Source organism: Bacillus rossius, chromosome 2 (genome assembly GCF_032445375.1).
Source record: "Bacillus rossius redtenbacheri isolate Brsri chromosome 2, Brsri_v3, whole genome shotgun sequence".
Taxonomy (NCBI): domain Eukaryota; kingdom Metazoa; phylum Arthropoda; class Insecta; order Phasmatodea; family Bacillidae; genus Bacillus; species Bacillus rossius.
In genome coordinates this window covers 135,131,248-135,145,531 of record NC_086331.1, presented here as the reverse complement: position 1 = coordinate 135,145,531, position 14,284 = coordinate 135,131,248, and positions in this window count along the sequence as shown.

Genomic DNA, 14,284 nt, shown 5'->3' with positions numbered 1-14,284 from the left:
TCAATTTTGACCGCCGCCCCTGCATAGTGGCAAGCCATTTCAGGCACTGGCTGTCTGTCCGCAGTATGAAATGCTGGCCCTCTAGGTGTGGCCTGTACCTCCTCAGGGCCCACACCACGCCCAAACACTCCCTCTCATTCACACTGTAGCGTTGCTCTACTGCCCCGAACTTGGCGCTCGCGTACTCAATTATGCGAGGCTCGCCAGCATCTCCAAGCTGTAACAATATGGCTCCTATTCCCTGTTGGCTTGCGTCCGTTTGTACAATTATCTGCTTCCCTGGATCTAGTCGGGCCAGCAAGTGACATTGCCGGAAACGCTGTTTCAATTCCTCGAAAGCTGCTTGCATTTCCGTGGTCCACCGGTAGGACTTTTTTGGTGACAGCTGTTCCGTTAGTGGTGCGGCGATGACAGAGAACTCTGGTATGAACGCACGTAGCCAATTGGCCAGTCCGATGAACCGTTGCAGCTGCTTACGAGTGTTTGGGATAGGCTTGTTTACAATGACAGACAGTTGTTGTGACGTTGGCCGATTCCCCTCCGCATTCACGACCAGGCCCAAAAAATCTAGTTCCGTTGTACCTACGTGACATTTCTCGGGGTTACGTGTAAGTCCGTGGGCGGCTAGTCGCTCTAGGATCAACGCGAGGTGGTGCGCGTGTTCGTTCCATGTCTGTGACCAAATGATAATGTCATCAAGATATGCGGCCGCGAACTTGCCCGCGTAGTCCCCTAATACACGCGTCATCATGTTCTGGAACGTGGCGGGTGCATCCTGCAATCCAAAGGGCATGGCGCAAAACTGAAACCGTCTGCCGTCCGGAGTCGTAAAAGCGGTTTTAGGGCGGTCCTCTGGGTGTATGGGTACTTGCCAGTAACCCGCTTTTAGATCTAACGAGGAAAAAATCTTTGCATTACCCAACCCCGCGATTGTATCTGCGATGTTCAACAGTGGAGGTGGTGCGTTTACTGTTACCTTGTTAATTGGTTTAAAATTAACGCAGAAACGTAAAGTGCCATATTTTTTTTCCGCTAGCACGACCTGGAAGTTGTATGGGCTCTCGCTGGGCTCGATAATGCCATCTCGCAACATTTCCCTCACTTGATTCAGGATGGTCTGTTTCCCCGTGTGCCCGTAGCTGCCAGGAGGGATGAACATAGGGGTGTGGGGGTGAGTAGGAATAGAGTGCTCTGCGACCGTCGTACGTCTCAGCGGATCGGCAGTCGCGAACACGTCACTGCGGGGTACAATTACACTCTGGATAGATGCCTGGTGCTCACGGGGAACCCCATGCTTGAAAGTAGCGAGACTGACCTGGTGTTTGGTTGGTGGCGGTGAGCGTCCGAGGCCATACACTGTACGGCGGCCCTGGTTGCCGACATGTACGCACCCATCGCGTACCTCGATCATGGCACCTTGGTCGTACAGCCACGGATGTCCCAGGATAACGTCGTCTCGGAGGTCGTCGACCACCAACGCCGTGGTGCTCGAACGTTGGTCGCGCACGTCCACGTGCAGCGTTACGACGCACCTGGTGTGGCAGGCGTTCCCAGTGGTCGCCAGCTGGAGTTGGCCCGGCCAGGCCTCGAAGGGCGTCCCTTCGGCGAACTGCGATGACACACAGTTGTGGCTGGCGGTGGTGTCAATGAGGGCACTGACTGCCCGCCCGTTGACCACGACCGGGATGCGAAGTAGCACGCACTCCTCCACGCTCACGTGCCCCAGGCTTGGTCCAGCTGTTGTTGTTGTGATAGCCGGTTGCGCGGGGGTGGCGGGCCGTGTTAGCGCGTCGCCCCCGGCTGCCCGTTTCCCGACGGATCGTTCCGTTGGGCTGCTGGTCGATATCGGTTGCGCACTGGGCAGTCCTCATGCCAGTGGAAGGTGCCACTCGGGCACGAGTGGCATTGCGGTGGCGGCCCCACGCCAATCTCGCGTCTACGCCACGCCGGTGCCGGGCGTTCCTGCCGACTGTTGTTGGCGGATGGGAAGTACGGCACCACAGCCGTTGCGTCAGCGGCTGTCACGGTCTCTGCTCGTACTGTCGATTTGGATGACCGTACCGACTTCAGGTCATACTCAATGGCGCGCGCGTGTTGCGTGAACTCCTCGGCCGTCTGGCTGGTTGCATGTCGTAGATGCGGGCGTAGCTCCGGACGCATCAGCTCGACGATGCGCTCCAACAATCCCTCCGGGCCGCTCGCCGGGAACAGCCGTCTATTTAGCCGGAGCTTCTTGACAATGAACGCCTCCGCCGATTCATTCAGACTCTGTTCCAGACAGTACAACTCCGTCCTGACCTTCATCTCCGCTTTCACGTCCGCGAATTGCGCCTCGAATCGCCGTGTGAACTCCGACCAGGGCATGTCGAATTCACTGACGATGCTCCACCACGTCTTCGCCTCCCCTCTTAGCGCGCCTCCCACGCGCTCTGCCCACTCCACGTCCGGCACGCCGTACCGATTCAGTCTCTCATGACACACTCGCACGAACTTCCCCGGGTCGTCACACGTCCGTCCAGAAAATTCGGGCAGCTCGATGTGACCCACAGGCGTAGGTCGCGCGCACGCATTTGTTGGCTCGACATAGACTCGCGTCCCCGTGGCGAACGCCGCCCCGCGTGTTGCGAACTTCACCTCCCGACATTCGGTGCAGTCGTACCAACTGTCGCGTGAAGAAGCCTGCTCGGTCTGGTCCATACACCGCACGTGTTTGAAGGCCCGGCAGTTTCGGCACCAAGCGTCCTTGCCCGCCTCTCCAGTACAGGTTGCCACAGTACACTTCAAACGTTCTATCCCGACTGAATTCAATCGCCCCGCAAAACCGTCCAGGCGTGGTTCGCAGCGTTCCAGACACACGCACGTGTCCATCCACGAGGCCCCCGTGACGCCCCCCACGTGCCTCGGACGTGCGCACGTGACACAATACATACTGTTTATATTAAACACGAGCTCTGGTTTAATTAAGCCCACTCCAGCTGCCGGTCGTCTATCGTCTGCCATGCTCGCAGTAGTTCAACTCACATAAGCACTGCAACAAAATTACCGCTCCCGGGATGCGGAATGCCTCTGCTGCTCCTGGATTCCTGGAAGCGCGCTACTGGTCACTGGATCGGTCGCGACGGAGTACCGTTAGGCGCGCTGCACGGACAATGGCTGCTCGGCTTCGTGCACTCCGGTTAACAATCGCACAACTCCCGCGCATCCGGTCTTGGTGGTTAAGGCAGCTTTTTGTCACGCCCCACGCTCTTGGGAGCCAATTGACAAGGTCGGGGGATTCGGTAGTATTTATAACGTACTTTTAGTGGGCGCCACCGTGTCTAGGGGGCACGGACCCGGCGAGAAGACTCTGTCTCAGGCGTGACGTAGCCCGTGTGGCGGCGTGACTCGTTTCCCCCTTTCGCAATTACCTTAACCACGCAGTGGGATCTCAGGGCGCCCCACACGCCGACAAACAACACTCGAAGCACGCAAACACAATGGCTCTATGAAAACGCCTTCCTCGGAGAGCCGGAACGGAGCGTCTCTCTTCAGCTGGCGACGGGAAGCGACTGCGCGAGCAATGGCCGCAGAGGTAGCGGGTCGAAGAGGGGGGGGGGGGGGGGGTGTTTGGCGCCAAGCGCCCTGAACAGTTACCCTGTCTCCCGTCGTGCCGCGGACGTGGTTAGTGATTGAAATGCATAAAAATTACAATAAATTTTAATATAAAAACATATGGCACTTGGGGAACAAAACAAAAGATTTCACAGTATTATTATATCTTGGGGAGCGAAACACTGATTCTACAGCACCCTCTTGCGGCGGCGCGCTATTTAAAACACGTCAGCCGGGAGGATTAACAGGAGGGGAGGGAGGTGGTGGCACATCGGGTTCAGATGGGCGTAGCCCTGGACGACGTCAAGTTTATCTAAATATAAATGCTCTCAATCTTCCATCAGCTGCTTTAACTTTTTTTTTAATAATTTACAACACCGTACAGTCATTTAAGCTCTGGATCGGCTAGTCAAAGAAGACCTACAACATACCGCTATTGATGTTAACATAAACTAGATATACTGACTAGGAATGAAAAGATTTTTTCTTTCGTAAAGTATACGAACAGTGACTACCTTGGCTTATGTAATGCTCTCAAAGAGCATGATTGGTCTGAAACTTATGATATTTGTGATGTAAATATAATGGTGGTTTATTTAACTTCTACAGAGAGTGATTACATAAAACATTTTATAGCAAAAGACTGTGAAAAGTATATCAAATTACCCACATTGGTATTCAAAACAACTCAGAGTAATTGAAAAAATATTACCATAAATTTTAAAAATGCAACATGGATCCACATTGCTCTTCTTTTTTTTTCTGAGGATCATAAATATACTAAGTCTCTCATCTCTAGAGATAAAACATAATGGTTCCAAAATGTTAATAACAAAATCAAGCAGAATCCAAAAAAAAAATTATGTAGCTCAGTGCACATTATAAGACAGCTATCAACAGCAACTATCCCTGAAGTTACCAATGCTACCAATGACCCCAACATCTGAATCTACTAATTATTCCATTCCAATGGCTAATATCACAGATAGTATGGTTCTTTGAGGCATTAGATTCTTAAAGTCAACACTGTCAACATGTCCTGTTGGAGGCCACAGTTATTCAAATATTTTTTTTTTTACTGATGGTACAAAATTCTTGAAAAACCAGTTTGAAAATGTCACTAACCATCCAAGCACTTTTTGTGAGGTTTAAACAACAGGCAATGAGTATCGTTTCACATTTTTCAATGCACTGGATTTTTTTTGCCTTCCCTATTATAAGGAGAGGAATTTTGTGCTTTCCTGATGCATCAATGCAAACCATTATGGTGAGGCAGCCTTTCCCTTTTTTATAACCTTTCGCTGAAGCTCCTCATTTTGAGGCTAGCAGTAGCGTTGTACTCTGCAACATCCGGTAAAATAAACCGGATTCATTGGCATTGTAAACTTGATATGCAGTAAGTTATTCCTTTTTAATTAAGGTTTCAAACTTTTAAAAATTTTCTGTCTCTTCAAAATCACCTGACAAGCTTTCTCCAGTGATTGTAAATTGATGCACTCCATGACGTTTTTTCCATCTGTCCAATCAATCCTGGCTAGCTGTAAATTTTGGGTCTCCATGCAGCAAACTCAATGCTTTCTGTTGGATGATCGCGCTAGACAAACAATGCTTCATCCAGAGTTTCTAGTTTAGCAGTTTTTGCTTTACACAGTTTATCCAAACTGTCCTGAGAAATTATTTTCAAACAAAAGTCTTCAATGCGTTTTATGTTCTTTTTCCGATCAGATACGGTCGATGTTCCTATTCCAAACGAGCAGTTCTACCTTATCAATTCTTGTAAATGCATCCAACCATTTTTTCCATAGTCATAACAATGTTTTTACGTTTTATTGCCATCGCGAACAATGCGCTAACGAAACAGCATGACGACACTGTACCTCGACAGTAACACCAGAAAAACACGCGAACACTACCGAGACTGCAGCGCAACTGAGAAATGTTGTCTCTAGGTCAATGTCAAGTGTGAAGCGTGGGAGGCAGATAGGTGGAGTCTCCAGTTCCATCACTCTGCACATTTTCAAAGCTTAGTTTCTCTACTGCTAGGAGTCTTTCTTGCACTTTGTCACTAGCAATATCCACAATTTTACCACAGAGCTAACTGTTGGATAAATATCAGAAATCCTTTTTTTTTTTTCCTTGGTTAGTGATTGTTATGAGGTAATCATTGAAATGTTAGCTTTCCGCTTGCATGATTTTTTTGAAGATGTATCTTGCATAGATTATGTTGGCCTTGGGAGTGAAGTATACGGTACATCATTTTTTTTCTTTAAAAACCAGAATGTCATTTTCTTCATTACAATTAAGTGAAAACATGTAAATATTTGCAGCATCCTGTCCAATGATAGTCATAGAATGTATTTTGCATTTTGGGACATCTGTATACAATTAAAATTGTTGACTCCGCAATCCTAAGGTGATTGCTATACCCTGTTCGGTTATTATCAACTGTTTGGAGGACTTAAGACTCACTCCTGATTCAAGGGTCATTATTACGTCTGATAATATCACTAGTTTAATCATTTAGTTCTTATGACATCATTATGTCCCAGGTTTCAGCACCAGGTAATTGGCTTTACTAACTCTTCATTTCACTGTTACATTGACAACCTTTAAACCATTTATAAACTATGAAAGTCACTGACACTTTCTGCTAGACATCTTGACTACTCCCATACTACACCAGCCTTTTCCTGCAGACTATTTTCTGAATGGTGCCAACCTACATCCATGACATTGACGTCGTCCGGGCCTGCGGCCCCTTTGAGCCCGATACGACACCGCCCAACCACCATCTATATTCAAACCTCCCGCTCGTGCGTGCGTGTGTGCGTGTGTGTCTAGCCCGGCAAGAGGGCGCTTAGCTGCAGTGCACCGCACCCCTAATTTGCTACGTTTTAATATTATTTGTAAACCCTTTTTGTTTTCATTCGTCTTTGCCCCAGTGTTGTGCAATTTACTTGTGTTTTCTGCAATTTAAATAGGTTACCTTAAATAACTATAGACGTTGCCCGGGCGGACCCGAACAGGCACGGACTTGGACGAGGATAGGAATGCTTTTATATGAATTATCATTAAATAAGTAAATAGTAACAAACTTTCCATTGTCAGTAATTTTTATATATTTTTAATGTTTATCTGTAATTTACTCAACTTTCGCCGGGGCACGGAGTCGTAGAATACAGTAACGGTAATTGTATTGGCGCGAAGGGCGCCATGTTGCCACCTGCGAGCGATGAGCTCAGCCCAGTCCATCTTCATCACTGACCGAGAGCAGACGCGCCAGCACCCCGGGGACCTCAACCTTTGTTCATCACTGACCAAGTAATTTCTGTATCGTTAATTCTTTTTAAATCGCTTTCGTTCGTCATCCTCGGGGCAGCTCTCGGTCAGCGGGCTGTTTAATTAATTAATTGTCTCAGTCGAGTTTTTTTCATCACCGTGTAATAAGTATACTTTGCAGCATGGCCACGTGTGTGGACCATGCCCTCACCTAAACCGATTCGTGCCTCAGGCTTTTTAACCGTGTAATGTGTAACGTGTAACGGGCGTGTAGAGAGACGTGTTAGTGAAATTAAATCTGGAGAATAAATATAAAGTGAGTACTTATTTAATCACGTGGTGAGTGAGTCTAGGAGTGTGGCGTGCCCGACGCCTAGAGCGGGCCAGGTCTGGGTAGCTAGGATAGAAAGGGCTGGTAACTCGTCCCCACTTGGGCTACGTCACGCCCTGAGTGAGAGACTCCGCCGGGTCCACGTGCCCTTCCACGTGGTGGCGCCCATAGTTAACATCTCGAAATCACCGGCAATGCGCGATCAGCCCTCAAATGGCGCCCAAGAGCGTGGGGCGAGTTACATCTTCCGCGAAAACCAGACCTGTACGAGCGTGTGAGATAGGCGGTTGTTACGCGGAGCGCGCGGAACTAAAGTTCGCGCTGGAACTATTGTTCGCGCGGAGCGCATAGCGGGACTCTGGCGCGCCAGCCACGTGATCAGCCAAGCGCACGCTTCCAGGAATCCGCGCACAAACAACGGACTCCGAGCGCAGTAAGTAACACAGTGCTGATGTGTTCGTGAGGACTGTTCGCGTGTAGAGTACCACGTGCGTAGACATGTATCCGTATCCGGACGAGTGTATCGGGTGTTACTTTCCCTGCCCGAGTTGGGACTTGTATGGCAGGACCGCCGCCGGATATGAGTGTGGCTACTGTACGGAGTACCGCATACACGGCGTGACGAAGTGTGGAGCGAGGTCGTGTCCCGGAGGTAGTAGCGAGGGCTACCGCTGCCAGGAATGTGCCGGCCTGTGGCATCGTGGCTGTATCGGCGAGCGTGAATGGACCATACTGCGCAAGTTTTTTACCTTCACGTGCGCACGATGCACTGCCGACCTAGCCACCCAGGCGCAGTACGAGGCAGAGACGCCGAAAAAGACGCCGCTCACGTCGACGCCAACGCCGCTCACGCCGACGACGCCAACCACACCGAAAAAGACGCCGCTCACGCCGACGCCAACCACGCCGAAAAAGACGCCACTCACGCCGACGCCAACCACGCCGGAAAAGACGCCACTCACGCCGACGCCAACCACGCCGAAAAAGACGCCGCTCACTCCGACGCCGACGACGCCTCTCACGCCGAAGCCAACCACGCCGAAAACGCCGACACAGCACGTGCCAGGGACGCCGCCCGTTGCCGGAACGTCACCGCAGCACCAAGCCGACTCCTCACGCACGACGCCGACCCCAGCACCACGAAGGTACGTCCTGACGTCACCCGCACCGCCACGTGTTACGTTACCGACGCCTACCGCTCTGACAAAGACGCCCGTCGTCCTGACGCCCACGCCCGTCGTCCCGACGCCGACGCCCGCCGTCCCGACGCCCGCCGTGCCGACGCTCATCGACTTGACGTCTCCCGACACAAGTCCGATCCCGCCGCCGCCTGCCACACTGCGTTTCGTCGACCCGACGCCACTTATCCCGACGCCGACGCTCGCCGTCCCGACGCCGACAATTCCGCTTCCGCCACCTCCTGTCCTGGAGCCGCCAACCTCGGCACCTCTCGTCGACCTGACGTCTCCCGACGCTGGTCCAAACGCATCATCGCCAGCAAGACCTCGTTTCGCCGACCTGACGCCACTCATCCCGACTATGATGACGCTTGACTCGCCGAAGCCAACCGAGCGACGCCCGACAACGACCGTCCCACCGCAGTCTGCCACGCCGTCCAGCACCCGCCTCGTGTCGGAGACACCTCCCGACGCCGGAATGACCTCGCCACCGCACCGAACCGCCGTCCCGACGCCACCAAGGTCATTTCCGGCGAAACCCGCATCGTCTCCGCCACACGACTCGCCACGGACGCCACCAGATTCGACGCCGACGCTTCGTGTCACCTTGTCGCCACCACCTGGCTTCGACGTCATCCGGCCGTCGTCACCGCTACCAGAGTGCGCAGTCGCAAACAGGACGCTTTGCGACACGATGTCCAGGGCCATGACGCCGAGACGCCTGAGCGCCGCCCCGCCGCCTGGATTTGCTCCTCTGTGCCCGCCTGGTTTCGAGGCACAGACGGATGAACCGGACCGAAAGAGAAGGACGCGCGCGACGCCGACGCGGACGCCGCCTACAGGCCCACCTGACGCGACGCCAGGAACGACCGAGACGCCACGACGCCCGATTCCGACGCCGAATGCCGCAGTACCGGAACACCGGTCAAGTGCCCTGCCGCCCGAGACGCCACAAAAATGTCGCAAGTTGGCAACATTGGGACGCCGCACCGTGAAGAGTCGCCTGAGCTCCCTACATCCGCCTGTCGCGATGCAGGTCGACGCCACGACGCCGGGACGCCCGACCGTCCCACCGCCGAACGTGACCGTCACCCGGACTTCGACACCTGTCACCCGTCTGTCACGACGGGCCGCGAAGCGCCCGCCTGTCGGCGAGGCTGAGCCGGGTCGTGCCGAGCGCCGCCCGCGCTTGCTGCCCGCCTGCCACGAGCCGCCTGACCTTGGCCGCCGCCGCCCCTGCCGGCCGGCGCCCTGGCCACCGCCACGCTATCACACGCAGCAGCCGCCGCAGCCGCAGCTGACGCAGATTTGGGGCTCGGGACAACTGGTGGGTCACCACCCACAAGGTTAGTCAGCCAGCGCCCATTCTGTCCGTGTGTATCGTCCTCCATAGTGTAAATATTGCTCAACTGTCATTTTGTAAACATTGCTCGCCGCCATCATGTAAACATTGCTCGCCCTTCCATCGTGTAAACATTGCTTGTCCGTCCGTCATGTCAACATTGCCACCTGCCCGCACAAACATAAACATCAACATTGCCACGTGGGAGTGCGCGACGTAAACACCACAGGCAACGCCCCCCAACCATCTGTCAAACGGCGCTGTCATATCGGCCTACTTTCGGAGGGGGCAATTGACGTCGTCCGGGCCTGCGGCCCCTTTGAGCCCGATACGACACCGCCCTACCACCATCTATATTCAAACCTCCCGCTCGTGCGTGCGTGTGTGCGTGTGTGTCTAGCCCGGCAAGAGGGCGCTTAGCTGCAGTGCACCGCACCCCTAATTTGCTACGTTTTAATATTATTTGTAAACCCTTTTTGTTTTCATTCGTCTTTGCCCCAGTGTTGTGCAATTTACTTGTGTTTTCTGCAATTTAAATAGGTTACCTTAAATAACTATAGACGTTGCCCGGGCGGACCCGAACAGGCACGGACTTGGACGAGGATAGGAATGCTTTTATATGAATTATCATTAAATAAGTAAATAGTAACAAACTTTCCATTGTCAGTAATTTTTATATATTTTTAATGTTTATCTGTAATTTACTCAACTTTCGCCGGGGCACGGAGTCGTAGAATACAGTAACGGTAATTGTGTTGGCGCGAAGGGCGCCATGTTGCCACCTGCGAGCGATGAGCTCAGCCCAGTCCATCTTCATCACTGACCGAGAGCAGACGCGCCAGCACCCCGGGGACCTCAACCTTTGTTCATCACTGACCAAGTAATTTCTGTATCGTTAATTCTTTTTAAATCGCTTTCGTTCGTCATCCTCGGGGCAGCTCTCGGTCAGCGGGCTGTTTAATTAATTAATTGTCTCAGTCGAGTTTTTTTCATCACCGTGTAATAAGTATACTTTGCAGCATGGCCACGTGTGTGGACCATGCCCTCACCTAAACCGATTCGTGCCTCAGGCTTTTTAACCGTGTAATGTGTAACGTGTAACGGGCGTGTAGAGAGACGTGTTAGTGAAATTAAATCTGGAGAATAAATATAAAGTGAGTACTTATTTAATCACGTGGTGAGTGAGTCTAGGAGTGTGGCGTGCCCGACGCCTAGAGCGGGCCAGGTCTGGGTAGCTAGGATAGAAAGGGCTGGTAACTCGTCCCCACTTGGGCTACGTCACGCCCTGAGTGAGAGACTCCGCCGGGTCCACGTGCCCTTCCACGTGGTGGCGCCCATAGTTAACATCTCGAAATCACCGGCAATGCGCGATCAGCCCTCAACATGAAACACTTTAGTGTTTTTAACTGTGAAGTGTCTTGGCATTGAACAAGATCACGAAGCCATTACAAAAAACATTGAAAAATTTTTTAATGAATGAAAAAGTTAAATACAACCAATATTTATCAACATAGAGAGTTTGTGATTTTACATGAAGAATTTATGAATAAATCATTGTAAATTTTTGAAGACTTATAATTTCATCATAACATTTTAACATTTGAATGCAAAAAAACCTATAAAACAATTAGTGCATTACTATGAATGATTTTCATTAGTAGCGCAGAGCAATATTGGGAAAATTTTAATATAGGTATAAGAAAGCTAAGTTTTTATTTACCTTTACAAACCTACAATGAGCTCTACACCGGACTCACGGCATACGTATAAACAATAATCCAACTCTTCCCACACTTTAACCAGCATTTCGGGTGTAACTACAGTCACTGCTGTTGCAGTTCGCCCATAGTTGTTGTAAGGGGAGTCTTTAACAAACCCCTACACGATAAATCACATACTGAGATCAGGGGAACTTGGACAACAATGATACAATGTGCAATCAAGACATCTATGATGGGTAGTACATCATTCAGGAAGCTAATTGCTGAGAAGTGACTGACAAGCAGATGCCAGTGCGGTGGTGCTCTGTCCTGTTGGAAAAAGAAAGTCTTCTGAATGTTCCTGTAGTTGTGGAAAATGCAGATCTTCAACATATCCAGATATAAAATTTCCATAACAGCATTTTCCCCAAAAAAGAATGCTACGTAAACCTATTTTCAGGAAACAACGTAAAACATATTTACCTTTGTAGAATTCTCTCACGTGCTCAACTATAGTATTTTGCCGCTATGATTCCCACATACCAACGTTGTGGCAATGCACTTTTGTCATTTAAGTGAAATGTGGACTAACCACTGAACACCACATAAATGGCAGTGTCATTTCCCATTGCCATTGCAACAATGAATTCACACAACTCATCATGACATTAACACTATAATTAAGGGCTTACAAAACTTGATTCCGTATGGTTTGAAACATAATTTTCACCATCAAACAAGCAATACAGTCACCTGGGGAAAGACCAGCTCTCTGCTGCCACTATGAGTTGACTTCTGTGGACTCTACGACATAGGGTGACCTGTGGACTTGTCCTCACACAAACAACCAGTCTCTTCTAACTGCTGGTGCCACTGTCAAACACTCTGACGGTAGGAGATTCACTGTTTCAATTTATCAATGTCAATGGAAATTGTACTTAACAGTTGTAACCGACTCAAACATATTTGAACTGAGAATGCAGAATGCTTTTTGTTTCAGTGTTGTCATCACCATATTGACACACACCGAATGTACCAGTTGTCTTCGACACCAGGACATCACCTATCAGCAACCACGTAAACTGGTAATGTGCAACTATGTATCACAGCATACTTGATGTTTTGATGTGTGTTAGATATTGTATTTTCAACGAAAAAATGAAATTCAAAGCCATTAGAGCACAGTTCTGTAGCCTTCTTCTCACTTCAGCAGCAGATCCTCTAGCCTATCATATCATTGCACCCACACAGAGTTAAGATATTTACTTTTCTGATGACAGTGCAGCACAGTATAAAAATATAAAAACTTTACCAACCTTTTCAACCATTAAAAGGTTCTGGTTTGGAAGTGGAGAAGTACTTCTTTACCACTTCTTATAGCAAATTTTCAAATGAAGAATAGGTGGTTCAGTGAAGTGGTTGGTGACAATGTAATTCTTAACATACTGTTACAATCACGTTTTAATCCCCTTAGAAAAGTATGATTATTGTAGAACAAATAAAAAAGGATACCTTTTTTATTGTTCTAAAGACTCTATTGAATATGAGAAATTCCTTCAGCCTTGATTTTAAAAGTCTATTAAAGTTCTGCAAACAAGATCATTACACAATTTTGAAATTAGAAAACATTTTAGAATTCAATTTCGGCACATATCCCGATCAACAGACTTCAAAAAGTTCCCATCACCAATAAATTACCAAAAAGAAATGATTATATGTGCTGCATGTATATTAATTGGTGGCTAGGAAATGTACATGACTTTGATGTGTTTTGAGTTGGACCAAGAGTTGTAGATAAATTTCTTCCACCCCAAACAGCAGAGTAACATACGAGGGTTATTTTTTTTTCAACCTCCGATCAGCTGTAATAAAAAAACGGGAATGAATTGGGAAATTATTTTAATGTCAAAAGAAACGTACATCTTTACTCTATTTTTCCACATAATCACCGTGCAGATTGAGGCATGTCGTACCGATGCACCAGCTTTCCAATACCCTCTGCATAAAATGATGCCTACTGCCTATTCAGCCACGTTTTAACAGTGCTCTGCAGTTCATCATTGGTGTTGAAGCGTCGTCCTCCAAGCCACTTTTTCAACGTGGGGAAAAAGGTGATAGTCACTCGGTGCCAAATCCGGACTGTAAGGAGGGTGAACAAACACTTCCCATCGAAATCTTGCAAGGAGTTGTTGTGTTACGGCGGCACTATGCGGTCGGGCGTTGTCATGAAGCAAGACAACACCAGATGTCAGCATTCCTCTCCACGTGTTGCGTATCGACTGTCTTAGCCGTCGTAGTGTCGCGCAGTATGCAGCAGCATTGATTGTTTTCCCTGGCTCCATGAAATCAACCAGTAGCACACCTTGGTGATCCCAGAACACTGTAGCCATCTGTTTATTGGTGCTGAATGTCCATTTGAACTTTTTCGGCTTGTTTGGAGAATAGGTGTGCATCCACTGTTGTGATTGAAGTTTTGTTTCTTCATTATCAAAATGAATCCATGTTTCATCACCTGTCACAATTTGAGTCAAAAAGTGTTCACCATCGTCTGCGTAACGCAGCAATAACGACAAGGCTGATGCCATTCGCCGCTCCTTGTTGATGTCAGTCAACATCTTGGGTACCCATCGGGCACAGATTTTCCTGTATCCGAGATTGTCTGTAACAATGGCGTATAGGGCTGACCTTGAAATGAGCGGAAATAGTTTAGACAGTTCTGAAATCGTGAATCGACGTCTCTCACGAACAACTGCATCAACTCTCTGAACTGTTTCATCTGTTGCTACCGACTTCCTTCCTTGGCCACCTTTATCATGAACATCAATACGGCCTTCGCAGAATTTCCGACACCACTCTCGCACAA